The sequence below is a fragment of the Cervus elaphus genome, chromosome 28 (genome assembly GCF_910594005.1).
Source record: "Cervus elaphus chromosome 28, mCerEla1.1, whole genome shotgun sequence".
NCBI lineage: Eukaryota > Metazoa > Chordata > Mammalia > Artiodactyla > Cervidae > Cervus > Cervus elaphus.
In genome coordinates this window covers 31,822,122-31,842,851 of record NC_057842.1, presented here as the reverse complement: position 1 = coordinate 31,842,851, position 20,730 = coordinate 31,822,122, and the positions used below count along the sequence as shown (strand labels likewise).

At 36.5% G+C, this 20,730-nt stretch overlaps 2 long non-coding RNA genes across 5 annotated transcripts in view; one reads left to right on the top strand and one right to left on the bottom strand.

Annotated features, from left to right (window-relative positions):
- Positions 1-20,730, bottom strand: part of LOC122685263 — a 212,356-nt gene that overhangs the window by 8,732 nt on the left and 182,894 nt on the right. For all 4 annotated transcript variants that reach the window (XR_006338313.1, XR_006338314.1, XR_006338312.1 and 1 more), the window contains one exon: positions 3,271-3,313. This is a non-coding gene — a long non-coding RNA (uncharacterized LOC122685263). The remainder of the gene's footprint in view (positions 1-3,270; positions 3,314-20,730) is intronic.
- On the top strand, positions 5,341-15,923 carry LOC122685265. Its single transcript, XR_006338318.1, has 3 exons — positions 5,341-5,518; positions 13,621-13,658; positions 14,248-15,923. It is a non-coding gene; the product is annotated as an uncharacterized LOC122685265 (long non-coding RNA).

The window sequence follows — 20,730 nt, the reverse complement described above, 5'->3', positions numbered from 1 at the left end:
TGCGGTCAGAATGAGCCCTGCCCAGAGGTCTCATTTGAGTTATTGGAAATGCAATTTCAGCAACAGGAGCAAGAACCACTGTAACCACCACCAGATTTGAGCAAAATTTGATAGGTCTTGTACCCATAATAGCTCAGCACTCGTGATAAAGAAAAATCTAAACAGAGGCCAAGAAGAGAAATGGTCAGAGGAGAGAAAAAGAGTCCGTGTTTCTGAACTGCAGCGGGTGCTGAGAGGGGCTTAAACGTACACCCTTCAAGGATGAATTCACTAATATTTTTCCACAGCTGCAGAGATGAATAAGAGATGAATTACAAGGGGAAATAGATTTTCCTTTTCCGGCACACTTAACGTAAATGCTACTACTATATTTTGATAGTAACTTTGTGAAGTATCTCCACCCACTCTTATCTTGGGGGTAAGAAACTTTTATGACATGATTGATATGGACTGCAGTATTTATTTTCTTAGCATTAATTTTTTTCTATTCAATTCCTTTTTTTTTAATTCTCCTTGGATATTTAGTTCCTGATCAGTTCTACAGAAATACCAGCTTGAGGAATAAATAGTTTACCAAAAATGAGCTTTAGCAAAAACAATCCTGAAATCAAATCCCAGCTTCTTCATTAGGGTAATAATAAAGATAAACAAACCTAAAAACAAATTTAACAAAAATCACACCAGCTTCTATTTGTTGTGCACTTACTTTGCATCAGCCACTCTGCTGAAGACTGTGTATTTTTTTTTCTTATTTAGCATTTATTTCAGGCTTGTGAGGTAGGTATTTTATTACTATTTGCACCATGCAGAAGAAACTTTAGCTTCAAAAAAAGTTTTGGTCCCAAACTCTATGACTGCAAAGCCCATGTTCTTCATCACTATGGTTTATCCTTCTGCCTCTACATTTGTCTTTTAACTAACTTTTTTGAACCTTAGTCACATTGGAAAGCAGGGTCTAATCAAAACTCCAGGCTTCCCAGGTGGCTCAGTGGTAAAGAATCAGCCTGCCAAGCAGGAAATGTGGGTTTGATCCCTGGATCAGGAAGATCCCCTGGAGGAGGCAATGGCAACCCAGTCCAGTATTGTTGCCTGGGAAATCTCATGGACACAGGAGCCTGGAAGGCTACAGTCCAAGACGTTGCAAAGAGCTGGGCACGACTTAGCAACTAAACAACAAATCATAACTCCTGTTGTGATTCTGAATTTTGTGCATGGAATTTAAATTTAGTATATTTTACTCCATGTTAGAGAATTCTTCAGCTTTTTACTTCATTCTGTACTGTTTAGTCCTGGATTATGTTTGATACTCATAAGCAATACTATATACACATTCTATTAATATGTTATTCATAAAGTTTACAAATTTAGGGCAAAAAATTACTTTTGGAAGGGGAAGTTTTTCATTTGCAATATTTAGTCAGTATCAGAATTTGAATTCTACGTAAGACTGTTGTGAAAGTTAGTTTTATATGTCAACTTGCCTGGCCCTCAGTGCCCAGATATTTGGTCAAATATTACTCTGGGTGTTTCTGTGAGGGTGTTTGGATTATATTTATATTAAAAAATGTGGACTTTGAGTAAAGCTGATTGCCTTTCATTATGTAGGTGAGGCTTATTCAATTAGCTAAAAGCTTGACTAGAATAAAAAGGTAAGAAGGAACTCTCCAACAAATTAGCTTTCTGATTTTATAGCAAACTGCTTTTGTACTTGAACTACAACTCTTTCCTGTGTTTCCAGCCTGCTTTCCTCCCCCAGTAGATTTTGGACTCAACAAACCTCCGGAGTCACATGAGACAGTTCCTTAAAATAAATCTCCCCCTGCTTTCTCTATGTATATGTAATATGTTGTTGGTTCTGCTCTATATCTCTGGAGAATTCTGACTAGTACAGTCTGTTAGCTCAGCTTAAAGAAAAGTTTCATAACTATTTTGAAATTTTAAAATAAAAAATCTCATTGAATTAGAAATCACTCTGCCTTACCATCGGAAATTTTTAGATGATACTGGTCAATGAAAGAAAAGAAAGAGCTGTTAGATTTAAGAGTTGCATGTAATAAAGACCACTTAAGTAACTCAAGTTATCAAAATTTTGGTTAAAGATGAGAAAGGAGTTTCCACAATATAAAAAGAGTGATAAAGGTATCTGTAATTACTACTTTTTGTGAGACTAAAGTTCCTCACAGATGATGACTATCAAGACTATAGAGAGGTCATTATTAAAAATTCTTGATTGCAAATTTGGTGAAGCCAATTGAAACATAAATTTCAATTAAAAAGTTGTAATCACATTTATAGATTCAAAAATGTTAGTAGAAAAGATTTAAATATTTTATTTGAAAGTTTTGTACAAGTAAAATTATTTAGTTTCTTCCCTAATACTTTGTGTTTTATTTTTCTTATTGTAATTATATAACCTAAATAAAATGTAATGAGTTTTTAAAAAAATCCACTATCAGTGTAGACTCCTCAAACCCCCACACTCCAGGGTATCCTTGTAAGCTACTTAAATACTATTATGTTAGTGTTATAATATTAAAAATGTTGGAAGCTATGTTTACAGAAAAATTGGACTTTCTTCTAAAGGCAATAAAGAATCATTGAACTTTATAAAACCCAAAGGGCATTAAGGATTTGCCTAGAGTTCTGCTCAACACACTGTATCTTGGTGACTTTGAGGTTTCCTTCCAGGAAGTATTTTATAGATGTTTCATACTTTAAAAAGTCTTTGGGTATAATAACCTCACTATGATGAACAAGAGGAGCTTCCCAAGTGGCTCAGTGGTAAAGAATCCACCTCCCAATGCAGGAGATGCAGGTTTGATTCCTGGGCTCAGAAGATCCCCTAGAGGAGGAAATGGCAACCCACTCCAGTATTCTTGCCTCAAAAATCCCATGGACAAGCAGCCTGGAAGGCTTCAGTATATGGGGCGACAAAGGGTCAGACACGACTGAGCATGTGTGCACAATGAACAAGAGGAAGGAAAACTAGATACATGGAGATATTTGGAAGGTTGTTGTAATAACCCAGATGAGACACGATGTAGTCTAAACCAGGGTAGTGATGGTGGTAATGGAGAATGGTAGAAAGTGTTGGGAGATGTTTGTTAATTAGAATCACTAGGATTTTTTTTATTGATTTTATGTGAGGAATTATGAACAAGGAGAGAGGAATCAAGATTTCTGTTGAGTAACATAAATCAGCAACAGTTTCTATGAAGAGCTCCATATTACCTGCCTGTGGGGTAGAATGATATTGATACCAGTCCTTACCTGCTTCATTCTCAGAGCCAGGTGGTGACCCTCAGGTACTGTTCTGAAACAAAACCAAAAGAAGATAATCAACTTTTTAACATTTTCTCCACCAACCTAAAAAGAATAATAATGGTTTTTACTTCTTCACAAATCCCCATGGAATCTTCCCAGATCATGTAAAGGGATGATCCTATAGGACTATCAGATCTGTGTGCTAAGTCGCTTCAGTTGTGTCTGATTCTTTGCAACGCTATGGACTGTAGCCCACCAGGTTCCTCTGTCCATGGGATTATCCAGGCAAGAATAGTAGAGTGGGTTGCCATGCCCTTCTCCAGGGCATCTTCCCAACCCATAGATTGAACCCGCATCTCTTATGTCTTATGCGTTGACGGGGGTTCTTTACCACTAGCACCACATGGGAAGCCGTATCAGATCTAAATTTAGGCAAATGTTTCCTGATCTAAGCTTTATTTTAGTTCAGTGAGAGCTTCAGCTTAGTTCAGGCACTTAGTGGTGTCCGACTCTTTGCGACCCCACAGAATGCAGCACGCCAGGCTTCCCTGTCCATCACCAACTCCCGGAGCTTGCTCAAACTCATGTCCATTGAGTCAGTGATGCCATCCAACCATCTCATCCTCTGTCATCCCCTTTTCCTCCTGCCTTCAGTCTTTCTCAGCACCAGGGTCTTTTCCAATGAGTCAGTTCTTCTCATCAGGTAGTCAAAGTATTGGAGCTTCAACTTCAGCATCAGTCCTTCCAATGAATATTGAGGACTGATTTCCTTTACAATTGACTGGTAGTGAGAGCCTACCCCTTAATTATTCCCAAATACTTTCATTTCAATTTACATTTCTACCTTTTCTTTGTAGTTAAGTTTCTCAGTTAAGGAACTGGAGGGATCCATTGTGCCCTTGGGGATGCCTTCTTAATGAAAGGCAAAGATATTAGGTAGGAAGTAAAGAAGTTAATTAGAACACATTCAAAATGGAGGGACATTGGAAACATTTGTTCCATCCACTTTAATTTATAGGCAGGAAAATTGTGGTTCAGAAGTAAGGTACAATTTACTGAGGCCAGAGAAAAACACAGAGCAGAAAGTGAAAGAAGTTTACTAGAAATAATCTTAATAACTACAATATTTTACTAAAGTTAAGACATAATCAGTTATGAAGTATGAAAAAAAAAAACCTACCAATTAAACTATAACAGACTGCTAATACACTATCTTTGTAAGATACACAGTAAATTCTAATTTGTTAGTATTAAAAATAAATACATGTCTTCAAATTGATGGTCCTGAAAGCCAAGCTGTCAGTAAAAAATTTCTACAGTAGACAGTGGCATTTCTACCCTTTTTTTTAAAAGTTAAGAGTCTTAAGCACTAAGATACACAATTGGAAATTGTATACAGCTTAATCCTTTAAAAATTCTTATTTTTTGTATTATAGAAAAATTGGCTTAGAAGTCTAAGTCAGGTTCACTCAGAATTTGTGTTGCACAAAATTATAATGATAATTAAATAATTTTTCACATGCAATGACACTGAATTCTGCCATATTTTGGAAAGGGTCACAAACCACAGAAGTTCTGCATTCTGCTTTATTTCAAACCTTACAGTATCAGTTAGGAAACATCTAAGTAACTCTGGAAACACCTGAATGGTTCAAAATGCACACTTATTTTTATTTTGTGAGTATCCTTTTACACGAGTCATTAGATGAATTTCTTGTTCTAAATAAATGTGTCAAATTATTGTCATAAAATTTTAAGCCAAAAATGGGAAATGAAAGTACATGCTCTAAATTAGAGGAAAGAGGAATTAATAAGATGTTCAGTTCAGTCGTTCAGTCGTTTCCGGCTCTTTGAGACCCGGTGAACCGCAGCACGCCAGGCCTCCCTGTCCATCACCAACTCCCGGAGTCCTCCCAAACCTGTGTCCATTGAGTCGGTGATGCCAGCCAACAATCTCATCCGCTGTCATCCCCTTCTCCTCCTGCCCTCAATCTTTCCCAGCATCAGGGTCTTTTCAAATGAGTCAGCTCTTCGCATCAGGTGGCTAAAGTATTGGAGTTTCAGCTTCAACAACAGTCCTTCCAATGAACACCCAGGACTGATCTCCTTTAGGATGGACAGGTTGGACCTCCTTGCAGTCCAAGGGACTCTCAAGAGATTTCTCCAACACCACAGTTCAAAAGCATCAATTCAGGAGTGTTGGCTGGGACGGAGCAGGAGCGGAGCGGCCGAGAGGAGCTACCCCACATCCAAGGTAAGGAGCAGCAGCTGCGCTTTGCTGGAGCAGCCATGAAGAGATACCCTATGTCCAAGGTGAGAGAAACCCAAGTAAGACGGTAGGTGCTGAGAGAGGGCATCAGAGGGCAGACAGACTGAAACCACAATCACAGACAACTAGCCAATCTGATCACAGGACCACAGCCTTGTCTAACTCAATAAGAAGGCGTGGGGTGTTGTAAAATGTATACATAAACATGAAAATGTTATCTAGCTTTCTTAAGTCAGAATTTTTCTTTTGTGGTAAGATTCTTACATGATTTGTATGAAATATTTCAGGGGTGTAGTTATAAATGTAACATTAAAGCACACTTCCCTGCAATGTGGTATGACTTCCTCCTAAGAAGAGAAGCATAATAACACGGTATAGGTTTTGCTTCAAGTAGCCTGATCATGTGAAATTTTCCAACAGATTAATTTTGGTTGGGCAAGGCATATTTTAGATTTGTCATCAGAGATATTTGTCTGCTCACTACACTTGTATTTAGGTGGCCTTTGAGTTTCAATACTGGTAAGCATTCTTCTTGAGCTCCTCTGGTGCCTCAGCAGTAAAGAATCTGCCTGCAATGCAGGAGAAGGCAGATGCGTGGCTTTGATCCTTGAGTCTGGAAGATCCCATGGAGGAGGGCATGGTAATGCACTCCAGTATTCTTGCCTGGAGAAAGCCAGAGAAACCCGTCAAGCTACAGTCTATAGGATCGCAAAGAGTGGGACATGACTGAAATGACTGAGCATGCACATACCACAACCATTGTTATATTTCAGAATTTAAGAGGTTTTGGAAATAACCTCATTACATTCTTGAGAGTAACATGTTAGACTAACAATTAGAAAATTATATAGACTTTTTTTCCTTTTAAATTTGTATTGAACTTACGTAAGTTTAAAAAAAACAACAACAACACAAAAACAAACAAACAAAAAAAAACCCGAGTTCACTCATTTCTCTCTTCCTTCACTCCTTGCTTCTTGCAATCAATCATTTGTTCTCTTTATCTTTAGCTTGGCTTTTTAATTTTTGGTTTGTTTCTAGATCCCACATATAAGAGAGATCATACAGTATTTGTCTTTCTCTTTCTGACTTATTATTTCATTTAGCATAATGCTTTCAAAGTTCACCCATGTTGCTACAAATGGAAAGATTTTCTTCTTTTTTTGTGGCTGAATAAGATTCCATTGTAAAGAAATGTTCCATGATTTCTTCATCCATTTATCTATCATTGGAAACTTAGGTTGTTTCCATATCTTGCCTATTGTAAATAATGCTGCAATGAACATGGGAATGTATGTGCTTAGTCGTTTAATCCTGTTCGATTCTTTGCGATTCCATGGACTGTAGCCCGCAAGGCTCCTCTGTCCACGGGATTTTCCAGGCAAGAATACTGGAGTGGGTTGCTATGCCCTCCTCCAGGGGATCTTCCCAAACCAGGGAGCGAACCCAGGTCTGCCACAATTAAGGCAGACTCTTTACCATTTGAGCCATCAAGGAAGCCTAAGAACAGTGGAGTGGGTAGCCTATCTGTTCTCCAGGGGAGCTTCCCAATTCAGGAGTCAAACCACTGTCTCCTACATTGCAGGTGGATTCTTTACTAGCTGAGCTCTCAGGCAGGCCCAAGGGGATGTATGCACTTTTCAAATTAGTATTTTCATTTTCTTTGGATAAATACCCAGAAGTAGAATTGCTGGATTTACATGGCAGTTCTATTCTTAATTCTTTGAAGAACTACCATATTGTTTTACATATCTTCTTTTCAAAAATTGTCATCAAATATTTTCTTCCTTCCAGCCTTCAGAAGCCATCCTAAAATGAGTAATTTTTACAATTGGAAAGTAACTGAAGCCTCAGAAAAGCATTTAGGAATAATGTTATGCCTACATATTATAATTTATCTTTCTCTACTCCTCAAGCTTTCTTTTTATGGACACATGTATTTCATTTTTTAAAAATCTTATAATCATTTTTTTAACCTAAGTAATTTACCATGCAATCATTATCTCTAGCCATCAGTAACTCTGTTAAAATTATATAAAATTAATTAATTTTATAACGAATTTCAACTAGAATTTTAAACACTAATTAATGCATCATGTACCATATGAAGGGCACATGCATGTTTGCATGTTTATATGTGTGTGTGCACAAGAGTGTGTGTGCATATGTGTGCAAAGAATTTCAATAACTTCTTTTGCCAATACTTCTATAATGCAATTGAAAATATGACAATCTCTTACTATAAAACAAGTGCTAAAAGTAACAGTTTATTTGGTCAATTTCTAATGTACTAATTTTGGGTCAATTTCTAATTTTGTATTTTCAGCCAGGGTTGATATAGTTTCTTTTAGATATTGAAAATTTATAGTTTTGTTTATGTAGTCTAATAGCTAAAGTAAAAAGACTAGGGAAACTCTGCAGAAAATTCAGTTAAATAACTGCTTGAAAATGATTTGGAGTTCTCTTTCCCAAGGTCAAAGAAGAGGTAAAGTTTCAGCTGTTGCTTTCCTAAGGACTGGGGTGAGATTCAGGGATGGGATGCCTTCTGACATACCTCACCGGAGGTCATTCTGGGAACTTCCAAATTATTCATAAGTATAATTAAGCTCTAAATTGCAGACAGAATAAGACAAGTAAAAAAGATCAAAGTAAAGAGGTTGCGGAATTCTGGAGTGCCAGTGGGTAGGAAGGTGTGCCATGGGAGGGAGAGAAGAGCACCCTAAAGAAGCTCCTTCTAGCAAGTTAAAGGAGTATTTTATTGAATACTTTGGTCAATAGGCATTGGCAAACCCTCTGGGCTTCATGGTATAGCCTAGAAAAGGACGATGAGAAAACTGATGACCTGCAGAACTAGTTAGACTTCCTTTTGATTGCTGAACTGAAAAACCAACCAGATTCCATTATACTTTCACACTTGCAAGTCAAAGATTCTTGACTCATTCTGTCTCTTGTTTGGTGCCCTGGGACATTTGCCATATAACTGTATTCACATGTGTATTCACCATCAACATTTTAAGATGTTCTGAAAAACCCCAAAGCATTATCACTTCAAACCAACACTCCAACTCAACAACTCTTCTCAGTCTTTGATGCCAGGAAAGGTTGGGTTATGGAGACTGTGAGCTAAGAGTCTTTAACATTAATGTGTGGATTTGGGAATCCAACACTAGTGGTGGTGAACAACTTTGAAACATCATATTCAGAAGCTTGATGATGTTAGAGTTTGTATGGGTGTGTCATCATACTTAATGTATTTGGTAATTTCAATTAACTTCAAAAGGATGAAATTTTTCAACCTATTGAAAGGAGACGTGGGCTACAGAGCTGAGAAGCACATTTTCTATTTTACATGGGCATAGAGCTAAGTGTAGTTATTTTCCCCTCTTCAGGGGTGAGTGGAGGCGGCACAGATTGCTGCAGTGTTCACAGTACTGCAGTCCCAGTGAGAACGGCTGAGCCACTCTGGCCTCCCGGTCATGCTCTCAGGTCGTTTTGGTCTCTAGGAGAGCACGCGACACAGCTTCTCCTTTCAGGTACTAGACTAAATACATTTGTTGGGTCACAGAGAAAGCAAGGAATTCCAGAAAAACATCTACTTCTGCTTCATTAATTATGTTAAAGCCTTTGTGTGGTTCACAACAAACTGTGGAAAATTCTTAAAGAGATAGGCATACCAGACCACTCAATCTGTCTCCTGAGAAACCTGCATGCACGTCAAGTAGCAACAGTTAGAACTGGACCTGAAACAATGGACTGGATCAAAATTGAGAAAGGAGTATGACAAGGCTGTATATTATCACCCTGCTTATTTAATGTCTATGCAGAGTACATCATGCGAAATGCCGGACTGAATGAATTATAAGCGGGAATCAAGATTGCTGGGAGAAACATCACCAACCTCAGATATGCAGATGATACCACTCTAATAGCAGAAAGGGAAGTGGACCTAAAGAGCCTCTTGATGAAGGTGAAAGAGGAGAGTGAAAAAGCTTGCTTAAAACTCAACATTAAATAATAAGATCATGGCATCTGATCCCATCACTTCACGGCAAATAGAAGAGGAAAACGTAAAGCAGTAACAAATTTTATTTTCTTCGGCGCCAAACTCACTGTGGATGGTGACTGCAGCCATGAAAGTAGAAGACTCTTGCTCCTTGGAAGAATAGCTATGACAAGCCTAGCAGTGTATTAAAAAAGCAGAGGCATCACTTTGCCAACAAAAATCCGTATAGTCAAAACTATGGTTTTTCCAGTAGTCATGTAGGCATGTGAGAGTTGGAACAGAGAAAGGGCTGAGCACCGAAGAACTGATTCTTTCCAATTGTAGTGCTCTTAAAAGACTCTTGAGAGTCCTCTGGACTGCAAGGAGATCAAACCAGTCAATCCTAAAGGAAATCAACCCTGAATATTCATTGGAAAGATTGTTGCTGTAACTGAAGCACCAATACTTTGGTCACCTGATATAAAGAGCCAACTCATCGGAAAAGACTTAGACTGGTACAAGTACAATACCATACCTTTGGCCCATGTGAAGTCAATAATAGACCTGAAGCTGGAAGAGTAAAATATACACTCACTTCTGGACTCCAGTAACAAGTGAAGAAGAAAAGACTGAAAATACAGAGAATTGCTTTAACATATAGAAAGAGGCATCAATAGGTTTTGCAAAAGACTTGTAAGACACAGTTTTTAAATAGATTTTAGCTCATAAAGTTATTTTACACATGTTTATAGGGAAATATAAAAATACTATTAGGCCAAATGTTCATGGACAAATATGTTTAATATATCAAGTATTTTATTAGAAGTTGGGCTGAAGATGTTGATGTTATTTTAGTTTTTGTGAGTGACTGCAGGAATAACTTCAACTTATAAAGAAATGACAGTAAAGAATAATCACAAATTATTGCAGATTTAATGACATGCAACTGATAGAATTTTCCAATTTTGTGACCTAAGGTATGTATCTGTGAGCAGCAGATAAGTATATCATTTTTTTATTTCAAAAGTTCTTCAGACAGAATAGTATTTTTGAGAGTTCTTTAGCAGTAGAATTGGTAGTTAAAATTTTTATCTTTTGTATCGTGCTATGAGGCAGAGAATAATTTATGGCTAGACATCCTGAACTCCTAAGTCAGTTTCCTTCCAGACACATCTGTGCGCCAAATGAAAATGCAAAGCATTTCATTGTATAGTACATCATTTGATTGGGGAATAAATGGAAGATTTATTCCTAATAGCTTCTTTCTCTGTTCACATTTAAATATATAACATGGGATGGGAAGGAAGTTCTAGTTTTATAGTGTCTTGATTACAATAAGCAAAAGCAATGATCTATATTTCCAAAAAAAGACAAACAATCATCACTTTTAAGTAGCATGCTTAGTCACTCAGTCATGTCTGACTCTCTGCAGGGCTATACCCTGTCAGGTTCCTCTGTCCATGGGACTTTTCAGGCAAGAGTACTGGAGTAGGTTGATTTTTCTCCTCCAAGGGTTCTTCCCAACCCAGGGATTTACCCCACGTCTCCTGTGTCTCCTACATTAGCAGGTGAATTTTCTACCTGCTGAGCCACTGGGGCAGTTCCATTTCAGCTAGTAGAGAAAGCATTTTAAATCTTTATTTTAGAAATAAGCACTCCTACATAAGCGTGTTTCTTTCCCAATGAACTTCAGCATACTCTATGTTTAGCCATCCTTGCTATTGAGAAGAGATAAATTTGCAAAATTTCTCCCACATACCCTTAATCTTTTGCACTATTTCAAAAGCAGAAGAGATTGCTGAGATTGTTTAGTCTAGCAAGCTATCTTGCTAGATAACTTGCTAAACAAATTTACCAGAAGAGAATAATTTTTAAGTATAAAATAATTAACAATTGTACTGAGGAAAGAAAGGAAAAGAATATGTGGTCTGTTTTGGTCATTAAAACAAGATGGCAAATGTTTTTTAAAGTTTTGTATTTTGAGAATTATAGATTCATTAAGACATTGGGAAGATAATAGAGAGAAGTCCCTTGTCTTCTTCACTCACCTTCTCCAATGGTTATATTTTATGACTGTAGCATAATATAAAATCAGAAAAACTGACATCAGTGTCAGAGCAGTGTGTGTGCGTAGTTCTGTGACACTTTATCACACGTGTAGATTTGGGTAATGACCAACATAATCAAGATGCAGAACCATGCCATCATTTACAAAGATCTCTTCCTTCTCACTCCCCTTTTATAACACTCTCCCACCATCATCCATAATCTCTGACAACTACTAACTTGTTTTTCCTCTCTGTAATTTTGTCATCTCAAAATATTATATAAATGGAATCATGCAGTATGTGATGTTTAGACATGTTTGTTTTTCACTCAGCATGATGACCTTGACATTCATCCAAGTTGTTGCATTATGAATAGTTCATTTCTTTTTATTGGAATAAATGTGCAGGACTGCAAGTGCTGAGTTTTATGATAAGTGTATGTAACTTTCTAAGGAAACCAAACTGTTTTCCAGAGTGGCTGTACCATTTCACATTCTCACTAGTAGTGTGTGCGAGACCCAGCTTCTCTGCATCCTTACCTGCATTCTGTATTGTTACTATTTTTACCTTGAAAGTGAAAGTGAAGTGAAAGTGAAAATCACTCCATGTATGGTGATACCACATCATGATCTCAATTTGCATTTTTTTCATGCTAATAATATTGAACATCTTTTCATACATTTGTTGCCATGTGTATATCTCCTCAAAGAGGCTAAATCTATTTATTTTAAAAACATTCATAGGACACCAAATGATATCACAGGATACCAAGTAATTTTTTCAAGTACTAAGTACATTTATTAATCAAACATGTTAGTTTTCCTCCACAGGGTCCATTTGAAATAATATTAGGAATTGTGTAGAATAAAGATTCAAGCACATATACCATCCTATAATTGTTGACAATTGGTGAAATTTAAGAAACGCTTTCTTAAAATTTAACTTTAAGAAATGTTAAACTTTACTTTCAAAATGGTAAAATGTACAACATGAGATTCCCGAAACAAAATGAAACAAAAAGATTAAACCCTCAGTGTTTTTCTAAATTTAAAATTTTCTTATAATTTAAAATAATAAGTAAGCTTATAATTGTAAGAGAACACAAAGAAGGGATATATATAATATTTCCTATGAAAAACCTTTTTGTACAGAATAATATGATTCAATAATATATTTATAATAACCAGAAGATGATAAAATATAATTAATTAATATAAAATTACATTTCATTGATTAATTTTCAAGTGCTTTTCTTTATCCTTGTTTTTATTTTTTATTAACAATACAAGGCTGTTTACTAAAAAGTCTTAAGACACAGTGATAAGTAGACATCAGAGGAAAATCAAATGTTGACATAATAGTTATTGAAACTATATTTTGAGTAGTTAACTCTCTTGAATAATTGAATTAACTTGGTGAAAGTATTCATTCAATTAATATTTATTATGCACTACTGTATATCTTTATTAAGCTAGTATCTTCAAGGCTCTTGGGGTTCATGGATAAGTGAAACATATTCCCTGACTTTAATAGACTTAAAATACAGTAGAGAGAGAAAGAATTATAAAAAGTTAAGTGCTCTGATATTTTCTTGACATTTTTAAAGAAAAAAGTAATAATTATCTGAGATGGTTAACCCTCTGAATTTATAATAAAACTATTCTGAATATTTAGTAAATAATGTTCACTTATGTAGGACTTTAATTACTAATTTATTTTCATTTAGAAACTTCTAAATTCATGAAAAAATTGGCAAAATGAGAGAAAGATTAAGAAATGGTAGTTGAAAGAACATGAATTATATTCTGTTTGTTTTGATCTATAAATTTCTCCAAAAGATGTGATGGTTATGGCTAATGGAAATACTATGTATTTAATGTTGTGTCCTGTAAACATTTACATATTTTAATTATTTTACATCTAAATGCTTGTATAGATACTGGATTGTACTTGTGGGCTTATATAATGGTATGTTAGAATTCAAGGCAATATTCTAAATTAAAATTCACATTTTAGACTATGGATAGTCATTCCCCCAAATTTGATGTGTTTTTCAGACTGAAGACCCCAAGAAAGAAAAAAATACGTGCATATGGTAAGTGTTCCCTATATACCTTGAAGGCTCTTACAGGAAAAGAATGGGAAGAATTGTTCTTAATTTTACTCAGGACCAAATACGAAGACATTTGAAAAAAAAAAAAAGTGCAATTAGGATAGAAGCTATCCTGAGTGTTTCAAATTTGAAAGGGATAAATGAAGTATGCTTAAAAATATCCATCACTTTGAAAAATGTCTGAATTACAAGAATTTTCCTTGTAAAGGACTAATGAGCCAGGAAGATGGACTAGATTCCTTCTCAAGGTCACTCTAATCTTTAAAGAATCTATGTCTTTTCTTCTGTAAGAACAGAACCTCCTCTTCTCCTACTCAGACCCTGATCAGGTAGCTAATTGGAATTCTATAACTTCTTTCTGAATCCTAATACTATAATAAACAGTGCCATCTACTGACTAAATTATATTATTGACTACCTCCCAGAAGTAGTAAAAATTCGAGGAATTGTAAATCCTACTGAGAGATTTGTTATATTCATTTATGTTAGTCACACGTTATACATACTTACTTAAAGCTATGGGAAATGTAGATATAGTCTGTTTTGATCTTCTTGTTTTTTTTTTTAACAGATGAGAAGATTGAGATTCAAAAGATCGATCAACTTGCCTGAAATTTTGACATAGCATTTTTCAGTGAGCACCGTTAGAAACAGAACCCTGGGAATGGAAGGAAATTTAACACTTTGGATATGAAAATCAGTCTGCAAAGTTGTCCATCCACTGGGGAAAAAATCTGACAGATATGATTAATGACATAAACATGAAATCAATATAGCAAGGCAACTTAGGAAACTGCTGATGTAAAGGTTTGGGAGAAGGAAATGCTCACGTGTAGGCTTAAGTAAAAATAATGAAAGAGGAAATACTAAATTAAGGCTATTTGGTTCCTTTTGTCTTAACAATAGAGAGTTGGAACTATTTGGTTCCAACTTGATTTGGAAACTTGATTTGCCTTCACAAAGACATGATATATAAAATGAACTCATTTTGCTTCAAGACATTTCCCATCAATACCAACTTATAGCACAAGAACTAAAAAATAATTATAGTCATAACTTTAGATTTACAGCAATTAGGCTGAGTAAAATAGAAGCAACCCAAATGAATATTGTTATATTTTTCATTATTAAGAATTAAGCCATGTTTGGTTTGTATTTGTGCCCAAGACATAAATTATTTCTCTATTAGATCACCTTTAAATATTAAATTCAAATGGACTCATAGTTCTGTCCTTCATAGCTTTTAAGTGCAGTGTTCTAATTCAAGCAAGGGACTTAAATATTTATGAAGTGGACACTGGTGGAAGGATAGTCTACCTTCTCATTTAAGGTAGTAAGTTATCAGGCTGATTACAATAGATCCAGATATTTTGTTGTTGTTATTGTTTTTAGGCTCATACAAGTTTTCATATAACATGTGAGAACATTTTTTTAAATATACATCAAATTAAGGAACTTAGTGTTAACCAACAGCAAAATCAATCATGTTAGAAAATATCCCCAATTATCCTAGTCATTTTTTATCCTGATATCTTCCATCTTTTAAACTTAGAGAAAATTAAAAGCACTGAAAACTCAGATTTCACTTTAATTTGAAACCACGTGACTATGTCAGGTTTCAGAAGTCTCTGCTACCTTTACCCAGACAGTTTTCCATGAGTCAAACTAAAGTCTCCTAAAGAACCAGAATTCACCATAACTGAGACGCCGACAGTAACAGCATAACGAAACACTGGAGAACAGTGCTTTCAGAAGGGGCACGCTGACCTGAGGATACACACAACATTCAAAGTGATCTGGGGACTAGAGACAGAGACTCGGGCTGAGGGCACATTGCAAGTCTCCTCAAAGATGTCCTTGGCCGAGGATGAGGATAGAACCCAGAACTGCTGACCGCAGCAACTGGAGTAAATCCTGAAACCACACAACCATTTAACAGAACACACAGATACTTGTTTTCTGTACATGTATATTGGGGTTTGGATAGGATTTCAAAATTGTTCACACTCAGCATCTTCTGTTTCCAGGATCTCATTTGATGAGCCCTTCTCTTTCCATTATTTGATCAGAAGACATGGAAAATTTGACTCTACTTCACTTTTCTATTTATCTCAGAATTAAGTTTTATGCTCCATTTGCCATCTGCTGTGTTTGTGTTCTCTGCCCTTTTTAACCCTGTACTGAAAGAAGCTTTAGACCCATTTGGATGATATTCATTTGCAAGCAATGGATGAAATCAGAATAATATAGCATGAACTAGTATGAACATGCTCCTACTTCTTGCTTTCTCTCTATTATGGTGAACTACAATCCTCAGGCATCCAAAACTGGAACCGATTTTGGATTTGATCAACTCTAAATTTAAGGGAGGCAGTGTGTGTGTGTGTGTGTGTGTGGTGTGTGCGTGCACGCAAAAGATACAAAAAAGAAAAAGAGAGACTAAAGCAAACACGTTTACAGAGACAACAGTAACAGGGCAGAATATTCACTCTGAGGCAGTAAGGTGCTCCATTTATTTTCATTGTTGGTTTTGTATTTGTTGTTTGTTTGCTTTTGGCCATGCTGCACAGCGTATGGGATCTTAGTTCCCTGACCAGGAATTGAATCCACGTTCCCCGTGCCCCCTGTGCTGGAAGCACAGTCTTAACCACTGGACCATCAGAAAAGTTACCCTATTTTCGTTGTTTTATCATTCCACAATAATGGAACCACAAGTGGGTCAAGAGATACCTGGAGTAACAGGCAAATTTGGCCTTGGAGTACAAAACAAAGTAGGTCAAAGGCTAACAGAGTTTTGCTAAGAGAACGCACTGGTCATAGCAAACACCCTCTTCCAACAACACAAGAGAAGACTCTACACATGGACATCACCAGATGGTCAATACCAAAATCAGATTGGAGAAGCTCTATACAGTCAGCAAAAACAAGACCAGGAGCTGACTGTGACTCAGATCATGAACTCCTTATTGCCAAATTCAGACTTCAATTGAAGAAAGTAGAGAAAACCACTAGGCCATTCAGGTATGACCTAAATCAAGTCTCTTACAATTATACAGTAGAAGGAACAAATAGATTCAAGGGATTAGATCTGATAGAGTGCCTGATAAACTATGGATGGAGATTCATGGTATTGTACAGGAGGCAGTGATCAAGACCATCCCCAAGAAAAAGAAATGCAAAAAGACAAAATGTCTGTCTGAGGAGGCCTTACAAATAGCAGAGAAAAGAAGAGAAGTGAAAGGCAAAAGAGAAAATGAAAGATATACCCATTTGAATGGAGAGCTCCAAAGAATAGCAAAAACAAATAGGAAAGTGATTAACATAAAGAAATAGAGGAAAACAATAGAATGGGAAAGACTAGAGATCTCTTCAAGAAAATTAGATAGAGATACCAAGGGAACATTTCATGCAAAGATGAGCACAATAAAGGACAGAAATGGTATGGACCTAACAAGCAGAAGATATTAAGAAGAGGTGGCAAGAATACACAGAAAAACTGTACAAAAAAGATCTTCATGACCCAGATAACCACAGTGGTGTGATCGCTCCCCTAGAGCCAGACATCCTGGAATGTGAAGTCAAGTGGGCCTTAGGAAGCATCACTACTAACAAAAGTTAGTTGTTCCGTTGTTATTATGGAATAACTTCTTGACTAAACACACACTCTATAATCATCCAGGGTCATGTATGACTCAAATTAGCAAATGCAATTTATAAAAGTAATTCAAAATGAAGTTAAAATATGTGCAACAATTATTTCCAGCTTATATGCCAGGTGACTAAATGTGTGACATATAATATGATCCAGCTAATTATCTAAACACAGACAGCAAATATCTAAAACAGTAAATTCTCTACTTGATCCATGGCCCATAACTGCCATTTTTTACAGTAAATCTTGGAAGTTGTTGAAAATTATAACCAAAAATGTGCCATTACCCATGATCAAAAGCCAGGCCTGAGGATCTTGGATTAGTGCTAAATTTGCACTGATTGGGAAGAAGAAAAATACATGTCCTGCCCACCTGCACCCCCTCCTAATTAATTACCTTCTAAAGTGGCCTGAGGAGGAAAGAACAAGGTCAGTTGCTGCTTCAATCACCCCAATTCATTAGAGGCCAATCCAAGGAACTACCCCGTATATCCAGATCCACTTCAGTTTTGAGAAATATCTTGATCCAGATAGATTTTAATAACCTCTTCACTTCTGTCAAATAAAGCTTGGAAGTAGGTTTTAATACACAGAATCCAGTGGCCCCATCAGGATGCTTGTGCTCCAATGGACCACCTGCACTGCTGGATACACCTGTGTTTCTGAGTATACCTGGGGTAGAGTCATAGGCACACAAGGAGATCTGACACAATTCAGATTAGGGCATCAGTTTATCTCTCCTTGGTTCTTTAATCTATCCATAGAAAAAAGAGCTTTCATTTGAAGACGTGCCTAATTCCTGAAATTTTCACTTCCTCAGGCACTGAATCTTATTCACATATTTCCCACTGCAATAGAAGGTCTTTTATAAATAGGATGAAAATGTAATTTAATAGTTTTTCAGATGACTTTTGAGACTGGAAGAGAAAGACATTAATGATGACACCAGGACAATTAGCATAATCCAGGGCTGTACTAGCAGAGAAAATATATGGGTGTATTTTCGAGCAGTATATACGGGTTCCCGTCTTAAGCCTTTAGGGTTTTAGGAAAAGAAATGAAAAGACTATAGTAGGGTTGAATACTGCATGGTGGATACCTTCCCATTATTCAAAGCCTGATTCCTGTCTTTCACTTCAAATGCTACCTGGCAAAGGGATCATCTGCTACATCCTGCTCTCAGTTTTACAATTAATCTACCTTACATTTATTACAAGTACATGATACATACACTGTCTTACACACAGTAGGAAGACATAAGAAGACTAATGAGCAATCAAGTAATACTGTTGATTTTCTAGAGTATTATGGATGCTCAAAACACTAACCAAAGAATTTAGACATAGATTATCTAAAGTTGGCCTGGAATCACTTATCACAACTCACTTGGCAGTGCTCCTTGTATTTTTTCTGGCAAAGGGTCTTACACAGACCAATGGGATATTAGAATATTGTTTATTCAGAGAATCATCATCATTATCACAGAGTTTATCCTGTAAGAATTTTTTTTTCTTTTAGCTTGAGTATATTTTAAATATAAATTTCCTACTATGTATTTTTCATTCTAAATTTTAAAAAGTAGGTTTTGAAAACATGATTGCATTTTCCGTCATGCAGTTTCTCCTTTTAGTTTCTGATGGTTAGTTCCTGTATACCCTTGGTAAACATTCTGAACTTCTTTTAATAAGTACTTTTACTACTTTTAGGAAGTTATGTTTTTTAAAAACGATGAAAATCAGAACCGCAATGAGATACTGCTTCACACCCATTTAGTTCAGTTCTGTTCAGTCACTCAATGTGCAACTCTTTGCGACCCCATGGACTGCAGCATGCCAGCCTTCCCTGTCCACCAACTCCTGGAGCTTGCTCACACTCATGCCCATTGAGTCAGTGATGCCATCCAACCATTTCATCCTCTGTCAGCCCCTTCTCCTCCTGCCTTCAATCTTTCCCAGCATCAGGGTCTTTTCCAATGAGTCAATTCTTTGCATCACGTGGCCAAAGTATTGGAGTTTCAGCTTCAGCATCAGTCTTTCCAATGAATATTCAGGACTGATTTCCTTTAGGATGGACTGGCTTATCTCCTCGCAGTCAAAGTGACTCTCATGAGTCTTCTCCAACATTGCAGTTCAAAAGCATTGATTCTTGGGCACTCAGCCTTCTTTATAGTCTAACTCTCACATCCATACATGACTACTGGAAAAACCATAGCTTTGGCTAGAAGGACCTTTGTCGGCAAAGTAATGTCTCTGCTTTTTAATATGCTCTCTAGGTTGGTCATAACTTTCCTTCCAAGGAGCAAGCATCTTTGAATTTCATGGCTGTAGTCACCATCTGCAGTGATTGTGGAGCCCAAAAAAATAAAGTCTTTCACTGTTTCCCCATCTATTTGTCATGAAGTGATGGGACCAGATGCCATGATCTTAGTTTTCTGAATGTTGAGCTTTAAGCCAAATTTTTCACTCTCTTCTTTCACTTTCATCAAGAGGCTTTTTAGTTCTTCCTCACTTTCTGCTATAACGGTGGTGTCATCTGCATATCTGAGGTTATTGATATTTCTCCCAGCAATCTCCCGGCAAAAAACCCATTAAGATGGATAAAAGCACAAAGATAGATAACAATAAGGACTGACAAAGATGGAGAGAAATAAGAACTCTCACACACTGCTGGTGGAAAAGTTAAATGGCACAGATGCTTTGGAAAATAGTCTGGCAATTCCTTAAACAGCTAAATGTATAGTTGCCATCTGATCTACCAATTCCACTCCTAGGTATATACTATGAAAAATGAAGCCATGTGCCTTAGCTTTACCTCACCAAGTACTGATTAATATTTTGCTTCATTCCTAAGCTTTAGTGTTGGAAAAAATCTAGAAAAATCTCCATTGTATCCTCAGGAATAACTGATTATGATTTCAAGTTTCTGAGATCACTAATAGGAACAATGTGTAAAAACACACAATGATCCCACTGATTTATAAATTATTATGTTACCTTCCATTTTGCAAAGTAGTAAAACTGAATATTGGCATAGAAAAATAAGATACTCATTGCTTCAAAATAAAGATTCGATTATTTTTTAACATATACTCTGAACTCCATATAGGAAGGAATATCTACTAGCATAGCATGGAGCAGTTTTCATGTAACACAAAAGGTCAAGAGTATTAGATCTATATTGGACTTTTGGGGTTGAATTTCTGCCTTTTCTGCCTGCTAACTGGGATTTGGGGGAATTATCTACATGTTATCTTGTATTAACTGAATAGTAATAATAATAATGCCAGCATAATAGAGCTTCTGTGGACCACCCACAAGAGGGTGTCTCCAAAGTGAGGTAGCCCTGGAGGGGCTGAAGATTGAAGAGGGAACCTGGGTGGTGCATCTTCACCTCCACCACTCA